Below are 16,186 nucleotides of genomic sequence, written 5' to 3'. Positions count from 1 at the left end.
GGAGACTGTGAATGAATAATATAATTTAGAGACTTCTCTAATTCTCTTTTTAAGGATGCATAGGAATGAGTTAAAATATAATCATTTTTCACTTTTCAACAAACAACCTTTCCAAATGTGTAACAGGATAATTTTACTCCAACCTCACAAGTTGGGAGTGTATGCAAGGGAGAGGAGCAAGGCATCCTTTCCTGGCTGGGCTTATCCAGTCAGAACGGAAAGGGCAGGCAACAAGCTACCTGGGGCAGAATATAATATAGTTGATTTTGATTTAAGGCTTTATCTATGAAAGAGGTGATAAGAAAGATAGGAACACTCAAAGAACCTACCTGTTCACACCAATTCTGCCACCACAGGCACAGAGAGAATGCGTATGAGTCAAAGATGGAAACACAACTCCAGTCTGTCAGCTTTCAGAGCTCCACTCACTCTCGTAGGTACCCAGAACACTGGTAATTGCCCCAGCTCCTGTGTATTCTCTCTTTGGGGGTTGCTTTCTGTAATTCTTTTGATTGGATACTGCCTGTCATAGACACTCTGGATAAATATGAAAAAAAGGCAACTCCTAAAACATAGGAAGACTTTCTATGGCAAAGATTCTATTTAGAAAATTAGTATATAACCTCCACTAATACCAGGGCAAGGCAATAAAGCTTTCCTTTCCCCATAAGCACTAAACTGTCCTTTTCACTTTCAATGCCACTTACTGATGCTCCTTTTAACATGATTTTTCTCTGAAGAAAATGCTAAAAGAATGGGATATTACAGGGTTTTCTATAGGACTTGATGATGTAGGAATGATGGTCTCTGGCCTTGATGGTAGTGGTCAAGACTCAAAACAAGTGTGCAACATCCCAAACAAGAAACTACACTGTCAAAAGACCAGCCACTAATGATTCATACAGATTTGCTCTTGGCAGCACAGGATTCCTTTTCTGGTCTTGTTTTGTGCAGGACAGCCCTGAAAGACCTAGTGTTTATTGTGGAAAATCCAGTAATTGCATTTTTTCAAGGAAATTGATATTTAATCAATCTCTTTTCCTTCATTCAAGCAATCATTCTTCATCCCTAAGAACTAAGAAGCCCACCTTAATGTTTTAATATCTAGACTGAGTACCTGTGATCAATCAAACTCAACTTTTGCAGTGGCCCACAATTTCAGCTTTTTAAAAAATTTACCAATCTCATACCTGATTTTCAAGTTATCTTGTATATCATAATTGACATATTTTGCAGCTTACTCAGCAACATTTTTAAGCATTTACTTTTATGACTTTCATTCTGAGGACAATTCACTATGGCTGCCCTGATGACAAATCACTTCTTAAATTGGAACCAGTCATATTAAATTATTGAATATATGCTTCTATTTAGTATAAAAATGAACAAAAATATGCTTACAAAAGGTAAAAGATAAATAAAAATTAGATATGTTTATGAACATATGCATGAAAATCAATATTGCCTTTTTTTTTTTCCTTTTTGTCTTTTTTTTCTGACTGGTAACAGGATCACAACCCTCGGTGTCGCGCCCACACTGCGCTCAACCAGTGAGCGGACCGGTCTCTATATGGGATCCAAACCCTCGGCGGGAGCACCACTGCTCCCAAGCGCCGCACTCTACCGAGTGCTCCACCGGGCCAGCCCAATATTGCCATTTTTTAAAAAGAATAAATGAATACTTAAAATATATATTTTGGCTTTAAGCATGGGCTTTAGCATCAAACTGATCTCACTAGTTGTGTTGAATACTAACTATGTATCCCCAGGCATTTTAAATTCTCAATTTTTCTCATCTGGAAAATAGGGGGAAATAATAGCACCATCTCAAAGTGTTTGGTGAGGATTAGATCACATCTGCAAAGCAGTAAGCATAGTGCTTAACATACAGTGATAAAAATAACTGGGAATTATTGTACATTATGTTGATACTTACATTTTTGTTTTTCAAAGTAAAGAATCTTGAAAAAAAAAAATGTTCTATTACTGAAACTCATGAAAAGCCAAATTATTAAAGTGCAAAATCTCTTCCTTAGTTTAGTTTGCATTGAAGAATATTATACTCTGGAAACCAAGATATCTAACCAGAACAAATTTGGGGTGAACTACTTAAACTACTTATGATAGTAAAATCAAACTTTAAACTTCTGCCTCAAATTGAGTCCCTATTCTCCACACTCCTACCCAAACCTGCTCCACTTGTGGTCTTCCTCAGTTCAGTCGATGGTAAATTCATCTTTCCTGGTGCTCAAACTAAAAACGTCAGAGTTATCTATCCCTGACTCCTCTTTTTTCTTTCACACTCCTCATTCAATTCATCTATAAATCCTGATGGCTCTCTCCTCAAAATATTTGGCTTCCTATCTCCACATCCTCTGCTATTCCACCCTGGAATAATCTGAAACATTAAATAAATAAATAAATAAATAAAATCTCATTTTGATTTGCATTCCTTTAAATATATTGCATATTAAAATGTCTATTACTACTTTTTCTAGTTTTCTTTTTATATTTTGAGCATAGTCTTCAAAAAAGTCTTTATATGTATTTGAAAAATAAAAACCTCAAAATAAACAGGGCTAATTACTTTGCTGCTCTTTATACAGTAATGCAGTTAAAATGTATCACAAAACTTTTACCCAAATAAATCATAGTGTAAAGATGTAGTGGTTGAAAACTTCTAAACTGTCATTTAATGATTGGTTTTTAATGATCAGTACAAGCTGTATTGCATTAAACTAGCATTTCTTCTATCATTAACTGTGGATGACGTTGAACTTTGTTAGCATCATTTCTATGTTTTTTTGTTTCACTGCTTGCTTTTCTTCAGTTGGGGAATTATTAGGACCATGAAAATGATGCACCAAAGAGGAAGAAGAAGACATGTGTTACTTGGCCTTTCACACTGATCTTCACTAACCCATGTTTTCATGTGCACCAGATTCACCAAGTGTTCAAAGAGGAACAGCAAGCGTTTGATGATGACGGAAGTTTGGATCTAATTTTCACTTTGAGACACATGGATACTATTCGCTGAAAAAACGTTGGCATTCTGAAGATGTTCAAGCAGTCTTTCCCCAGAAGCTACCAACAGCCCCAACTGCAAGTGAGGCTCTGGTGGCTCTGAGGGCTGTCAAAGCAAAGATGTTAGAAACCAGCTGCCTCCTTCCTTCATCCTTTAAAATCAGATAAAGGTGTCGGTGGACTTTCCTGCCACCCAATCCTTGGAGCAGCAACTTGCACAAGGAATTTGCTCTCCCAGAAAAATGATTCAAGTGAAAAGGGGAAAAATAACAGCAGCAATAAGAAAGATAACTGGTCCTTCAGCTTACTGGAAGCATGTACCCTGGACTATTTCAATCACATCTCATGTATTATTTCATCTTTAGAATATCAACAAGCAGACAATTCTAGGCCTTCCCCAAAGGAATGGCTTCAAATAGAGTTATGAAGAGCACCCTAAATCTTCAGGGTAGTTGTAGGCGAACATAGAAAAAGGTTTAGGTAGGAGCTTTATAACCACAGTGAATTGTATATAGGAAATCCTTCATTGGTAAGTCATAACAGCCCATTGAATAAATGTCAATTCCAAGACACTGTATAGATATGACTCAGAAGTAGCAATATTCTTGTCCTCGGCATTGCTAAAATTGTTTCTTAGCCATCCTTAAGTATTTATCATGCATCAGAAATTTCAGATGTACTGGATTTTTTTTTTGTAGAATTCCTGTATTATTTCATATTTGTCATTTGCCATTTCTTACATATATATTTTTATTTTTGAAGAAAAAGATTTTTCTAGGTAACTCTTCCTCCACTATAATAACTAACATTTTACTATTTTTCCTCCTAGAACTGGAACAATGACTGATGTACCCACAGATATTGTTAGTTTAGAATGTCTTTTCAAGGAAGGAAAAAGTTTAAACTCAATTAGCTGCTCTTTGTATCTCAAGAGGGGAAGGAAAACGTCATTCCTTACTAAGTGTCTCTTCTTCACCTTTCCTTCTTGACTCTGCATGTTTTCTCAGTTCAGTCTTTGAAGTTGTGTCTACTAGTAGAGAGTTCAGATGATGGTGTTGCAGGGTTCTTCTTCCTAAGACCAAAGCAAACCAAACCACAAACCTGAAGTAAAATAAGAAATCTGAAATGTAGACATTATATTATTGTAGGACATTTGCTGATTCTGGTAGTCTTTTATCACCTACTTTTGGCTTTAGCACCATGACTGTCTTTCAGAAAATCAGGCATCACCCCTCTAAGCAGCCCATGTGCTTCATGGAAATAGGACTGTAGCTCATTTCTGTGAGTGGCACAAGTGGCTCAGACCTAAATCTATTAGCATTAGCCTGGTTGTAACTACCCAATTTAGTGCAACAAGAATGAAGCCTAACACTTGACATCAGAAGTTGAAGGAATGGGACAATGCAGTATCTTAATGAGGAAGCATGTAGTCTTGAAAGCTGCTGGCAGAAATTTTGGAACAACTAGGAAGAATCTTCTGAGAATGAAGGTGAGATTTTGGGAATTGTTATTTCACGGTATAATCACAGTGCAAACCTAGTTAATACACTAAAGTTCCACGTATTTGAGATCTATCCTCCTAATTTACCCTCATATTAAAATATTATCAGCAAAAAGTAAGATAAGATATACCAAAGCAGGGTAATGACATTCTTAATGCTAGAAGAAATAAGTTCTCTTTTTGCTAAGGTTGCTAAGCTTGGGAAATTTGATTTTTATTATACTCTTATTTATTCAGCAATTAATCAGTGCCAGACACTGTTCAGTGCTCTCATTAAAACTCTGTAAGTTAATGTAGACCTTGGGAAATTGTTAAGGCTAATATATGTGTGTGTGTGTGTGTATATATATATAACCAGAGACTTTAAATTCATATGAATTGGGTTAATGTACTAGCTTCTATTACCAACATCCTGTGTGCTCAAACAGGACAATAAAAATCTGCATTCAAGTATCTGCTTTTAGTCTAATTCACTGATTTTCTTAGGTCTTTCCTTTTTAGTTGAAGATTTAAGTTATGCTAATAGAATAAAACACAAAAAGACAAAAACAGAATTGAATTATGCTAAACATAATTTTGTGTTGTGGAGTGGTCAGACTACGGCTTTACTTAAAGTTGGAAAGATCTGGTTTAAATCTTGTTTCTACCACGTTACTAGCTTGATGAGGTTGAGAAAATTAAAGTTTGAGTTGTCTCAGTTTTCTCATTTGCAAGATGAGAGAAACATGCTTGTCTCTGGTTATATAGTGTACAGAGCATGGTTAAATAATCAATAAATGGTAGCTGTTAATATTGGGTGGAGAAGAAGAGGTAATTTTTTAGCAAGAGCAATGGAATTTCGAGTGCACACTTTGCCTTTTCCATATTTTTGCCTAGGACAAGATCAGAGATGCAGATTTCAACAATGTGTCATGCAATGATGGAGCTGAGGTTCAAAGGTAACGTGTGTCCAATGTTTTTGGTGATAAAAAGATCACAGATAGTATATTAATATTACATCAACATTTGATCTCTCCTGAGATTCTTTCTAGACTTTTTTTTTTACTGTCTATAACTGCTCTTCTTATGACTAGACCCTACGGAGATAAGCAACAGCACTATAAGGGCTTTTAATACAAGTGAGAAGTGTATCTTAAAGGTGAATATTTCAAGATTCTGTATTCTGGCCTACTTTGCAAAGCCATATTTTATCAGGTCCTGTTTTGAAAGCAGTTTGTGGCTGGCACTTGGAAGCCTCCTTCTTCTAAAATACATGCACAATGAGTACAAACTGAGCCAGAAGTGTTGTTTTTATGATTATCATCAGCATGTTAACACAGCCCAGCTGTACATTTCAAAGGGAAAATGGGGGCTTATCCAAGTTGTAAATGTGCTGGACTTTTCCACAGGGCAGTACACTGTGCTGAGAAACAAAATAGGGATGCTCTTAAGGTTCCCTCACTCTGCTTAGACCAAACTCAAAGCCACATGCTTGAAAAGTGATACAATAAAATTGCATTTCAATCTTGGTTGTTTTCAAAGTCTGGTTAATGTAGTTAATTGGTGAAAGATAACTATTTTCTGATCAGATATATAAACTATAAACCTCAAGGCAATTTTTTTCTTGCTACTGGTTGCCCTGGATAGTAAAATAATTATATTAAAATCATTCGACTCTATTTTTAAACACTGAAGATTTCTCCCACAAAGCATGCCAGAGAAAAGTGCCAAACCATGAGCAGTTTAATAAAACTACCTCTGCTTTTCATACTAACTTTGTCAAAGTGTAAATGTCCTTTCTCTCTGGGATATTCCAACTCTGGAAGCCAGAGTTTTTGTTTTGTTTTTTCTTTTTTAGTTTTCAGTGTACAGCAGTATACTATCATGAGACTGTTTATGAGATTTATGACTCCACAGTTTCAAACCCAACATTTATCTTCTGAATATGAAATATTTAAACATTGTTTTGTGCATTTGATAGAGTTGGTCTCTGCATTGAAACCACACTGAAATATTTTTGGTTCCCTATCCTCCCTCTTGCCCTCAGGCTTTGCTTATGCTGAGCTTCTGGGAACTAACCCTCTTCGTGCCCGCTGCTCTTTTCCTGTGTCCAACTGCTGTTCACCATCTAGGTCTCAGTTCAGTTACTACTTCCTCCAGGAATGCTTCTCTGATGCCTTTATTCTGAATAGGAGGCACAAGTTCCTGTACATACCTCACATTGCATCGTATTTGCCTTTCTACTTAGCTGAATTCTCCACTACACTGAGTTTTCTGAGATCAGAGACACTGTTTCTGTATAGTGTCTTTAGCAGCTGGAAGGAACACAATTCCTTTTCAACAAGTATTTGTTGTAGTATATCTTATTTTTTGTATGGTTAGCATATGCTCCCTGTTGGGAAAATATAGGAAAATGGTCAGGGCACTTCAGATGTTCAGAATCTTGCTGAGCGTTTGCTGTAAATATCCATGTACGCCCAGGTGTTCCTTGGTTACTAACTAATGTAATTGCATATGGGGACCCTTTATACTTAGGTCCTGAGTTATGGACCTAAGTATAAAGGACTGATGGCTCTGATACATGGCATTTCTTGGGACACTCCGGGAAGCCACTAGGGCAGCTGCTCCTAGCTCTAAATGAAGCCTATTAATTTTTTTACCCATGGCTCCCAGAACCTTTTCCTATTACCTAGCTCGTAGACCTGCATGTGGAAGGTATGTGACCCAGTCTGTACAATGGGCTTGAGGGGTCTGTGAGCCCTAGCCCTAGCTTTACAATTGGCATAGTCATAGCAGGATTCCAGGCAGGTAAAAGAGCCCAGCAATTTGAGTAGTCATTGCAGGATGCCAAGCAGGTAAAAAAGGAGAAAGCCCCTGGGAGAGAGAGGGAATGTGGCTACCCTTGGGTATGTGGTGCCCGGTGGCCACTTTCCTGTTCACTGGGGTCTGGCTGTTGCTTGCTGTACTACGAGCCAACAGGGACCAGAAACCCCATGAAGCAGCATAGTTTGGAGACTTGCAGCAGAAAGCAGAGAGTGCAGACAGTGTATGGATATGTGCCCTGGAGGCTGAAGTGCCACAATAGGTCATCCCTGCTTCTGACACCAAAGACATATGATGAACCTGATGGTGAGTTGGCGGAGACCATGCATCTCCTGGGATGACCTGCTCATAGAAAGTGAAGCACTAGCAGCCTATGGGATGGGGCAGACCAGTAGGCAACCCACTGGTGACCCAATTCACTACCTATGTTCCGTATACCCAGGTCTAATTGGTGGGCTTGGGGGTACAGTAAAGCAGCAGAAACAGAGAGAGCCCCTGGCTGCTGCAGCTATGGGACCTAGAGGTGGATGGTGTAACATGCTCTGGAGACGATGTAGTAAATGCACGTCATGTTTGTCCAAAGGCAAATGGCTGGAAGGGTGCCACTTAAACCCGATGGCTCAATGGGTGCCATATAAACCTGAGAAAAGAGCACCACATGCAGATGGGCAGAAGACCCAAGGATGGGTGCCCCTGCAGAATTTCAAGTATGTTTTCACCTGGCAGCAAGGTGGAAAAGTTAGTCTCTGTTACTACGCACTTGTCTCTGTGGCAACCGTAACAGAATAGCCGCAGATATGCACAGGGGCAGGGCAGCCACTCCTTAATGGACTGGGTGAATGCAGCTGTTTGAACTGTGTGGGCAAATGCTGCAGAACTGCCCAAGACTGTGAGTGAACAGCCAGAATAAGCCAAGCTGATTCAAGTAGTTCAGGAGCCGGGGATGGGGCAGCTAGATGCTAATAGCCAAGACAATGTGGAAGGCCCTGAGGGCATTTTAGAAGTTTGGGAGAGTGCCCCGCCCATCACAGAGGCCTAGGAGAACTGAGTTTCTCCAGAGGAAAGACCTGGGGTGTTGCTGCCGTTGGGGAAACTGCTCCCTGCATCCCAGCCACTCTGGCTGGAGCAACTCTGTTCGGTGGCCCCAAGTGTGATTCGTGCAGCAGCTCCAGAGTGCCAAAGCCAAAAACCTTGGTGGCATTCACATTGTGTTAAGTTTGCAGGCCAGCAGAACATGAAAGCAGGGCAGGCATGGCAGCCTCCACCGAGATTTTGGAAAATATATGGAAAAACCTGGGGACTCAGACCTGCTGCAGGGGTGGAACCACTGTGGAGGTCATCTATGGAGCACTGTGGAGCAGAAAAGTGGGGTTGGAGCCCCCACTGGGGAAATGTCTCATGGAGCCAGGATGGCAGGACTGCCGTTAGGAGCCCAGAACCATGAGGCTGCTGGCAGCACACAACAACGGCTTGGAAAAGCCACAGGCACCAGGACAGTTCAATGGGCTGCACCTGGTGGAGCTGTAGAAACAAGGCTGCTCAATGCTTTGGGGATCCAAATGCCCCAGTGTACTTAATGTTTGCCCTGTTTGGGTTTCTGATTTGTTTGGGGCCTGTTTCTCCTCTTTCCTGGTCTATTCCTCTCTTTTAGAATGAGAATGTGTACCCAATGTCTGTCCCACTGTATCTTGGAAGTAGATAAACTTGTTTTTGACTCTTTACAGGTTCACAGCTGAAAGGAGTTTTGCCTTTAGTTTCAGATGAGACTTTGGACTTTTGAATTGGTGCTGCAACAAACTAAAGACTTTTGGGACTGGGATGGAATGTGTAATATGTGAATGTAAGGGTCATCTATCCTCACTAAGGGAACATCATGGAAGATTCTGAATGAGTAGATTGTAAGGTGAGGGAGCCTGAAGGGGTGGATTGCTGGGAAAATATAGGAAAATGGCTAGGGACCCTCAGATGTTCAGAATCTTGTCAAGCATTTGCTGTAAATATCCATGTACGCCTAGGTGTTCCTTGGTTACTACTTAATGTAACTACGTATGGGCACCCAGGTGTCCTGGGTTATGGATCTAAGTATAAAGGCCTATAAGGGCTCTGATACACGGTGCTTCTTGGGACACTCTGGGAGGCCACTAGGGCAGCTGCTCCTAGCTCTGAGTAAAGCCTATTAATTTTTTTACCCACAGCTCCCAGGATCTTTTCCTATTACCTAGCGTGTGGGCCTAAGTGTGAAGGGTTTGTGACTCAGTTTGTACAATGGGTTTGAGGGGTCTGTGAGCCCTAGCCCTAGCAATATACACAGTCAGAAAAGCATGTATTGATTGGTGGCTACTCCTCAGGTTCTTCACTGAGGCCAGACAGTAAAGACACCAAGAGGCAAGCTGAGCCCAAAAGAGCCCAGCAGAGTCCAATAACATGAGCAATAAACAACTGTTGTTAGTTGCTGAGATTTGGGGATTGTTTTTTGCCACAACAAAAGTTGATACCTAAAAGTAAGGCACTACTGTAACAACAACAACAATAAAAAAACAAAACGAAAACGTGGTATTTCACCATCCCTTTTACAAAAGCCCTGATGTTATATGGCTGGGAAAATGACCACCTATACTATGCAATAATAAATGTTTTGGTAAAAGTGTCACCTGTCATAACTTGAAAGGCAGAAAATATACCTAATAAACTTGTGATTTTGGTAAAGAATTTTGAAGACAGATTGTTGGTAGCCCAAAATTGCTTTTTAGGCATGTATTAGTCCATTCCTGTTGCTTATAACAAAATACTTGGAACTGGCTAATATGTAAGAAAATGAAATTTATTGCTTACAATTTCAGCAGCTGGGAAGTCCAAAGTCCCGGGAACACATCTGGTGAGAATCTTCATGGTGGTAGCTTTACAGCAATGCAAGGGTCTCACAAGACAAAAAATGCCAGGGCAAAGAGAACTTTCTCAGTTGGCTCCTGTTAAAGCCATCAGAACCATGCCCACAACCACCATTAAACCATAAACTTAATCACCTCTCCAAGGTCCCACCTTTCAATTACCATAATAGGATCTCCCACTCTCCCAACATTCACAGTAAGTATCAAGCTTTTAATACATAAAATTTGGGGGACACGATTCAATCCATATCAAGCCACTACAAGAAAAAGATGGGCTCAAAAAAAGAACTGGCCTGTTTGCAAATGAGAATGGAAGGGAAAAGAAGAATCCAGAAATCCAGAGACAAGGTTGAAAGATGCAACTGCTTCTCATCTTTAGTCAGAGAACTATTTTCAAATTAAGGCAAAACCTTAGTGCAAAGACCAAGACAGAGTATGGCTAGTTGTTTTTTAGTTGTGTGCATATTTTCTACATGGAATCATTTTAATTGTTTTTACTGAATTCAAAGCACATCAGTAATTCTGAATATGAAAGTACTGGAGTAACATGTGGGCAATTTTAAGAATAATTTTAAAGAGATTTTAAATGGAATAAATGAGAAAAGTAGAAACTTATTATTATCTTTTAGAAGCATATTATAAAAATCAGAAAACAAGAGCAGTTATGGAAAATTCATACTAAAAAGTGCCCATAAAAATGTTTTTAGCATTCCTTATAATATGAAGAGTTAATATTTTCATCTTATCAAGTAAAAGTATATCCAATTAATAATAATAATATCAATAATAATTAAACTCAAGTTTGGGGACAAAGACGAAATAAAGACTGTGGTCACCGCACCTTTTGTTAAGACCGCTGATTCCTTTAATGGCCCCAGTAAATCATTCCACTTGTGCAAAATGGCTCAGAGTAAAGAGATTATAGATTTGGCCTAAAGGGAGCCAAAAGAGTACAAATTACCTGTAATAATTTTTTCTTTTCAGCATCCAGAATACTTTCATTGCTAGAATCAAGGTACAGAGTGCTCAGAGCCCCAGAGAAGCCCACCATTTAGGAACAAAGGGAGAGACAGATGCTGGGCATGTACACAACAGAGAAAATCCAGCTCCACAGAAACTCTGGGAGAGCAGCACAGTCCAGCCTGAATGTGGTTTGGGGGCCCCAACCTAGAGTCTGGACACAAGTCTTGGCATATAGCCAGTCATGCACTTGAAGCCCACTGTCAGTAAGGCCCTGATTCTTCATCCATGCAATCAAAGGGAGACCTATGCAACATCGCTGGGCAGACAGAAAACCCCTAGGGGGTCCCCAAGTTACCTGGCTCTCTCAAAGCCCCACTTAAGTTTCTGGGTTAGTCCCTACAGACTAAATACCACTCAGTTGCCTAGTGGAAGCAGGTGCTGGGCATGGTGGACAGGAGCCCCACCACCTCTCCACCCTGTGCCAGCCCATTTGGATGCTGGAGAGAGCCTAAGGCAGCTGGCAGAGTTAGCATAGAGGACAACTCAGGGCAGCTCTGAGAAGCCTCTGCTGCCTCCTTGAGCAATCTTTCTTCAGGCATACCTAAAAGTCGAACAGCACCGGGCTCCATTCTCATCCTTGAACCACAGTCCCAGAGCAAAGGAAGCCAGCTTCAATACTGGGGCCAACAGCTCAGCTGAGGTGATCAGGGCTGCTGGGACATGGCCCCAGAACTGGGGAGCCATCTGCTGCCCAATATAGAGCTAGGCTGCTCTTGGAGGTGAGGGAGGTAGGAGTGGAATTAATGCCCCAGGGTCTGGGAACCACAAAAAACAAAACAAACTGCCCCTGCCTGCAGGGACTACTGGGTTGTCCCCAAGAAGCCACAGTCAGGCTGTCTGCCAGCTAGCCAAAGGGAAGCCAGCAGCTCCAGTCACCCATGGCCAGTGGCAGGCCTACCTGTGACCAGTGTGTGGAAAGAGTCACCCTAGGGGCCAGGAACTTATCCCTGGAAACTATAGAGGTAGGGACCACAGCTCAGTAAAATCCCTCATGGGAAAGCTGAGGGGCCAGGGCCCAGTGGGAGAGTGTGAAAAGGCCATAGGGGAAGGAGAAACACATGGCCCCAGAATTGGGGATTGGGGCCAGGTGCCAGTCAATCCACCTGCAGAGCTGGTCCTAAAGTCACAATCCCTCCATTAGCAGCATTCTTTCCTTCAAGGGTCTCTTCAGTCCAGACTCTTATTTCCTCCTTTTTTGATTGCCAAAGAGGGAGAATAGAGACAGCACTTCCTCATGGCAGATGCTTCACAGCCCAAGACCTAGGACCTTGAATGGTCGGCCACGTACTGTGCTACACTCATGGGCCATGACAGCCCCAGAGACCAAGAGAAACCCCATGGTCAAGCCATCCAGCAGCCCCACCTGGCATAGGAATCAAGGCCCAAGGAGCACATGTTTCAGACAGGCCAGGGTAGTGGCATTGGCCAGCATCTCAATGTGCTCACTGCCTGGCTGCTCCTGCAACAACACTTGGTGCTTCTGGTGGCTGTGCCAGGATTGGCACTGCAGGGCACTCTGCAAATTCACAGTGCTTTCGCTGTTGCCAAAGCAGATTTTAGGGTCACAGTCAGGGAAGCTCTCTCAGTAGGAGTCTGATGTGGCAACACCAGTACCACAGAGGCAGTGCAGCTGCACGCCAGGTGGCACAGCCCCTCTGTGTCCTGCCAACATGAGCCAGCCATCTTCAAAGTCAATGTCCTGGAAGAACTTGTGATAAGTCCCGCAGCATGTAGTTGGTTGTGGGTGTGTACACGAACGCTTTCTCAGGGGACCAAGTATAGTTGTAGGGCAGCAGCCAGCTGGTGGAGACAGCTGACTGCTGATGCTCCCAGATCTTCAGGGGCCCAATGACTGGGATTCGGTTGTTGTCTCCTGCAAGGAGAGGGTTCTAGCAGACTGTGCTTAGAAATGCAAGCGGCCCAGCAGCATGTTCGCCACCAAGCCACCTGCTGACCCCTAGCCAGTGGCCCAGTCAATGCTCCACTGTTATCATCATGGCTTTTATTGTTTCCCTTTATTTTTGCTACATCTGGTACACACACACTTGTTTGCTTCTTTTGCATTTCCTCATTAGGGATTTAGGAAGCCCTTACCCACTGGGCGATTTGTTATGTTTCCTCATCTGTGAATGGTACCCTCCAGCTTATCACAAGGTCTGCGGGCACTGACCTTGTCTAAGGTGAATCAGCAGATTGACAGCCTGTGGACATGTTCTTCTTTGTCTTTGATTACACTGAACTGGGGTCATGGCATTCAGCCAGCCCTGGTCTCATAGCACCCACCTGGCTGTGTGCTGACCTGGAGGCCAGGCCTGCTGGAGACGGCAGAAGGGGAGGCTGTAGATGGAGTCAGAGTCCTTCGCACACAGGAATGCAAACAACACAAATATACCCACCAGCCAATGAGACCTCCAGGGATGAGGTGGCACTTGGAAACAGGGATCTCTGACCTGTTAAGGCCTCATGGACACCCATCACCCACCCCGTATCTGGAAGTAGGGAGGTCTCTCTGTCTTACCACAGGGCCTCAGGTCTGCTTCCTGGGGCTGAGTTCTAGAACCCCTGAGGAAAGAGAAGCTCCTAGGGGTCGATGACTTCCACTAACCCTCACGATACCCCACTCCTGGACTGCCAGGGCCTGACAGAACAGTTTCCCAGCATCTAAGGCAAAGCTCTCAGGGGACTCATGGGGAAACTCCGAAAGGCGATGGGCCTAAATTCCACCATGGCTCCCTGTCCAAACTCAGGTGGTGCCCACATCTGTCCCTCCAGGTCCAGGCTGGAAAGAGTAGGTGGGTGTGGATAAGTCCTCACTATATCTAAATGTCTGAGCCATGGGCTCATCGTCCAGCCAATTCAGTGTCACTACTGGAAGAGGCCCTGGGCCTGACCCAATCACGATGTCAGTTGATCAAGCAGGCCAGGCAGTGTCGGAGACTTGAAAAAGAAAGCTCGTGAGACATTCGGCACTGCCTTGGCTCACAGCTCCGAAAGTGAGAGGCCATGGGGCTTCCACCTAGTCCCAGCAGAGGCAGGGAAGGTTCCTCCTAGAGCAGAAAGCTCCCTCCTATGGCTGTAGCTGGCAGGTTCCGACAGTCATAAAAAGGTAAGTGGATGTGGCAAGGATGAGGAAAGGCTTTCCCAACTGCCAGGCAAGCAGGCCCAATCAGATCTGCACCTGCTTCCTCCCTGCATTGCCCACGGAGGCTCCCTGCTGCCCACAGATAGAGGTGCAACTCCTAAACAGGAAACTGTAGTCCAGCCTTCCTCTTCAGGGGCAAAGGCGGGGATGAATAAGTGAGGATGAGGGTGAGAAGGAGGGAGAAGTGCCTGCAAAGAACTATGGGTCAAACCAAGTCAGGCCAGCCAGCGTGTGCGTGTGTGTGTGTGTGTGTGTGTGTGTGTGCGTGTGCGTGTGCTTGTGCGTTTGCACGTGCACAAGCAAGTACCTGTGTAACCAGCAGTTCTGCTGCTCCATGCATATTCTGCACAAAACTTACCCAGATTACAAGGGCTATCAATTAGATAGGTGAAATTAGGAGTACTGTTAGATTCTCCTTTGGAAAAAAATATTTGAAAAAGAATGCCACTCTGGAGATGGAAGGGTGCTAACCCAGAAGAAGAGACATGAGAGGTGCTGGCCCAGGAGGACATTATGGAATGAAAGACAGGACGGCATTCCCAGAGCCTGCCCCCCACTCTGGACCAGGAAGGGTCTTACCCAAGGTCAGGATGCGCAGGATCTTGGCTACACCCTGCCAGGGCATGCCCAGTGCTATGAAAGCATGAATATCCTTGTTCTTCCAGGCCAGTGGCTGCCACTGAAGAAAGCAAAGAGTGTACATGTTGCCCATGCTGTGGGCAGCCAGCACCATGGTGTCCCCATACAGCTGATGCATGTCCTAGATCACCTTGCAGAGGCCAGGAAGTAGGGCCCCATTTTCATTTCGGGCTTGGCACCCATCATAGGCGGCCCCTTGAACATCCTCATCCAGTGTGTAGCCCCAACTCACAAAGCTCTCCACCATGGTGTGGAAACAGGAACCCACACTGCTTTGGCTAGAGTCCAGGAACTCCGATGAGAAGATTTTCCCAAAGCCAGGGACAGGCACATCCACACTATTGGGAAACTGAGTAGCCCTGGATGTTCTGTTGTAAACCAGCCCAATATTGTCTATTCAGCAGTCAGTGATGATAGGCAGCAGCAGTTTGAGATTCAGCCAGAGTATGAGTGGCTGTCAGTCTTCCTGGAGCAGAGACAATACAGACTGTCAGCTTGTCCAGCTTTGCTTCCAGCTGGTTCCCCAAATCACTGGGCACACCAGCCACGTGCCTCACCCACTACCACTGGAGTAGGGGTTGAAGAGGGGGGACATTGAGCCAGGAGCACTGGGTCCTTGAATAGCATTAACAGCAGCAGGAGAAACAGAAGGCCACCCAGGAGGAAGGCCACATGGTAGGGACAAAGGCAGAGGCCCATGGCATGCGGTGATGGCCACAGGTCCAATTGCAGGTTCAGCAATCAGGGCTGGCACCTAGACCAGCATGGTGGTGACGCGCTTAAACTCCACCGCCCACAGCCTCCTGCACCTGGCCAATTAGGGCCCATTCTTACAAGTGGCCTGCCAATAGGACAAATTATCTGTAATTAAATCCAGAGGAATGTATGGATCTGGCTATTGGCAGGAGAAGCTAACAGGAAACAAAGATATGAAAGAAACCAACGATATTTTTGTGGTTGTTGTTGTTGTTGTTTATACAGAAAATTAAATTTATTGCTTACAGTTTCTGAGGCTGTCCAAAGTCCATCTGGTGGTGGCGACAGTGACCCAGGGGTCTCACATTGCAAGATGGTGGAAGCAGAGAGAGAGATTGCAGAAAGTGGGTAATTCATTTTCTTTTTTTTCCTTTATTTTGCAGCTGGCCTTTATGGGGATCTGAACCGTTG

General features: G+C 43.4%; 1 pseudogene; it reads right to left on the bottom strand.

Annotated features, from left to right (window-relative positions):
* Positions 1-12,613: 12,613 nt before the first annotated feature.
* LOC103588128 lies at positions 12,614-15,718 on the bottom strand (annotated as a pseudogene).
* Between the last annotated feature and the right edge of the window lie 468 nt (positions 15,719-16,186).

The sequence above is a fragment of the Galeopterus variegatus genome, unplaced genomic scaffold (genome assembly GCF_000696425.1).
Source record: "Galeopterus variegatus unplaced genomic scaffold, G_variegatus-3.0.2 Scaffold28, whole genome shotgun sequence".
NCBI lineage: Eukaryota > Metazoa > Chordata > Mammalia > Dermoptera > Cynocephalidae > Galeopterus > Galeopterus variegatus.
The sequence above is the reverse complement of the archived record's forward strand: the minus strand, read 5'-3'. Positions and strand labels throughout refer to the sequence as shown.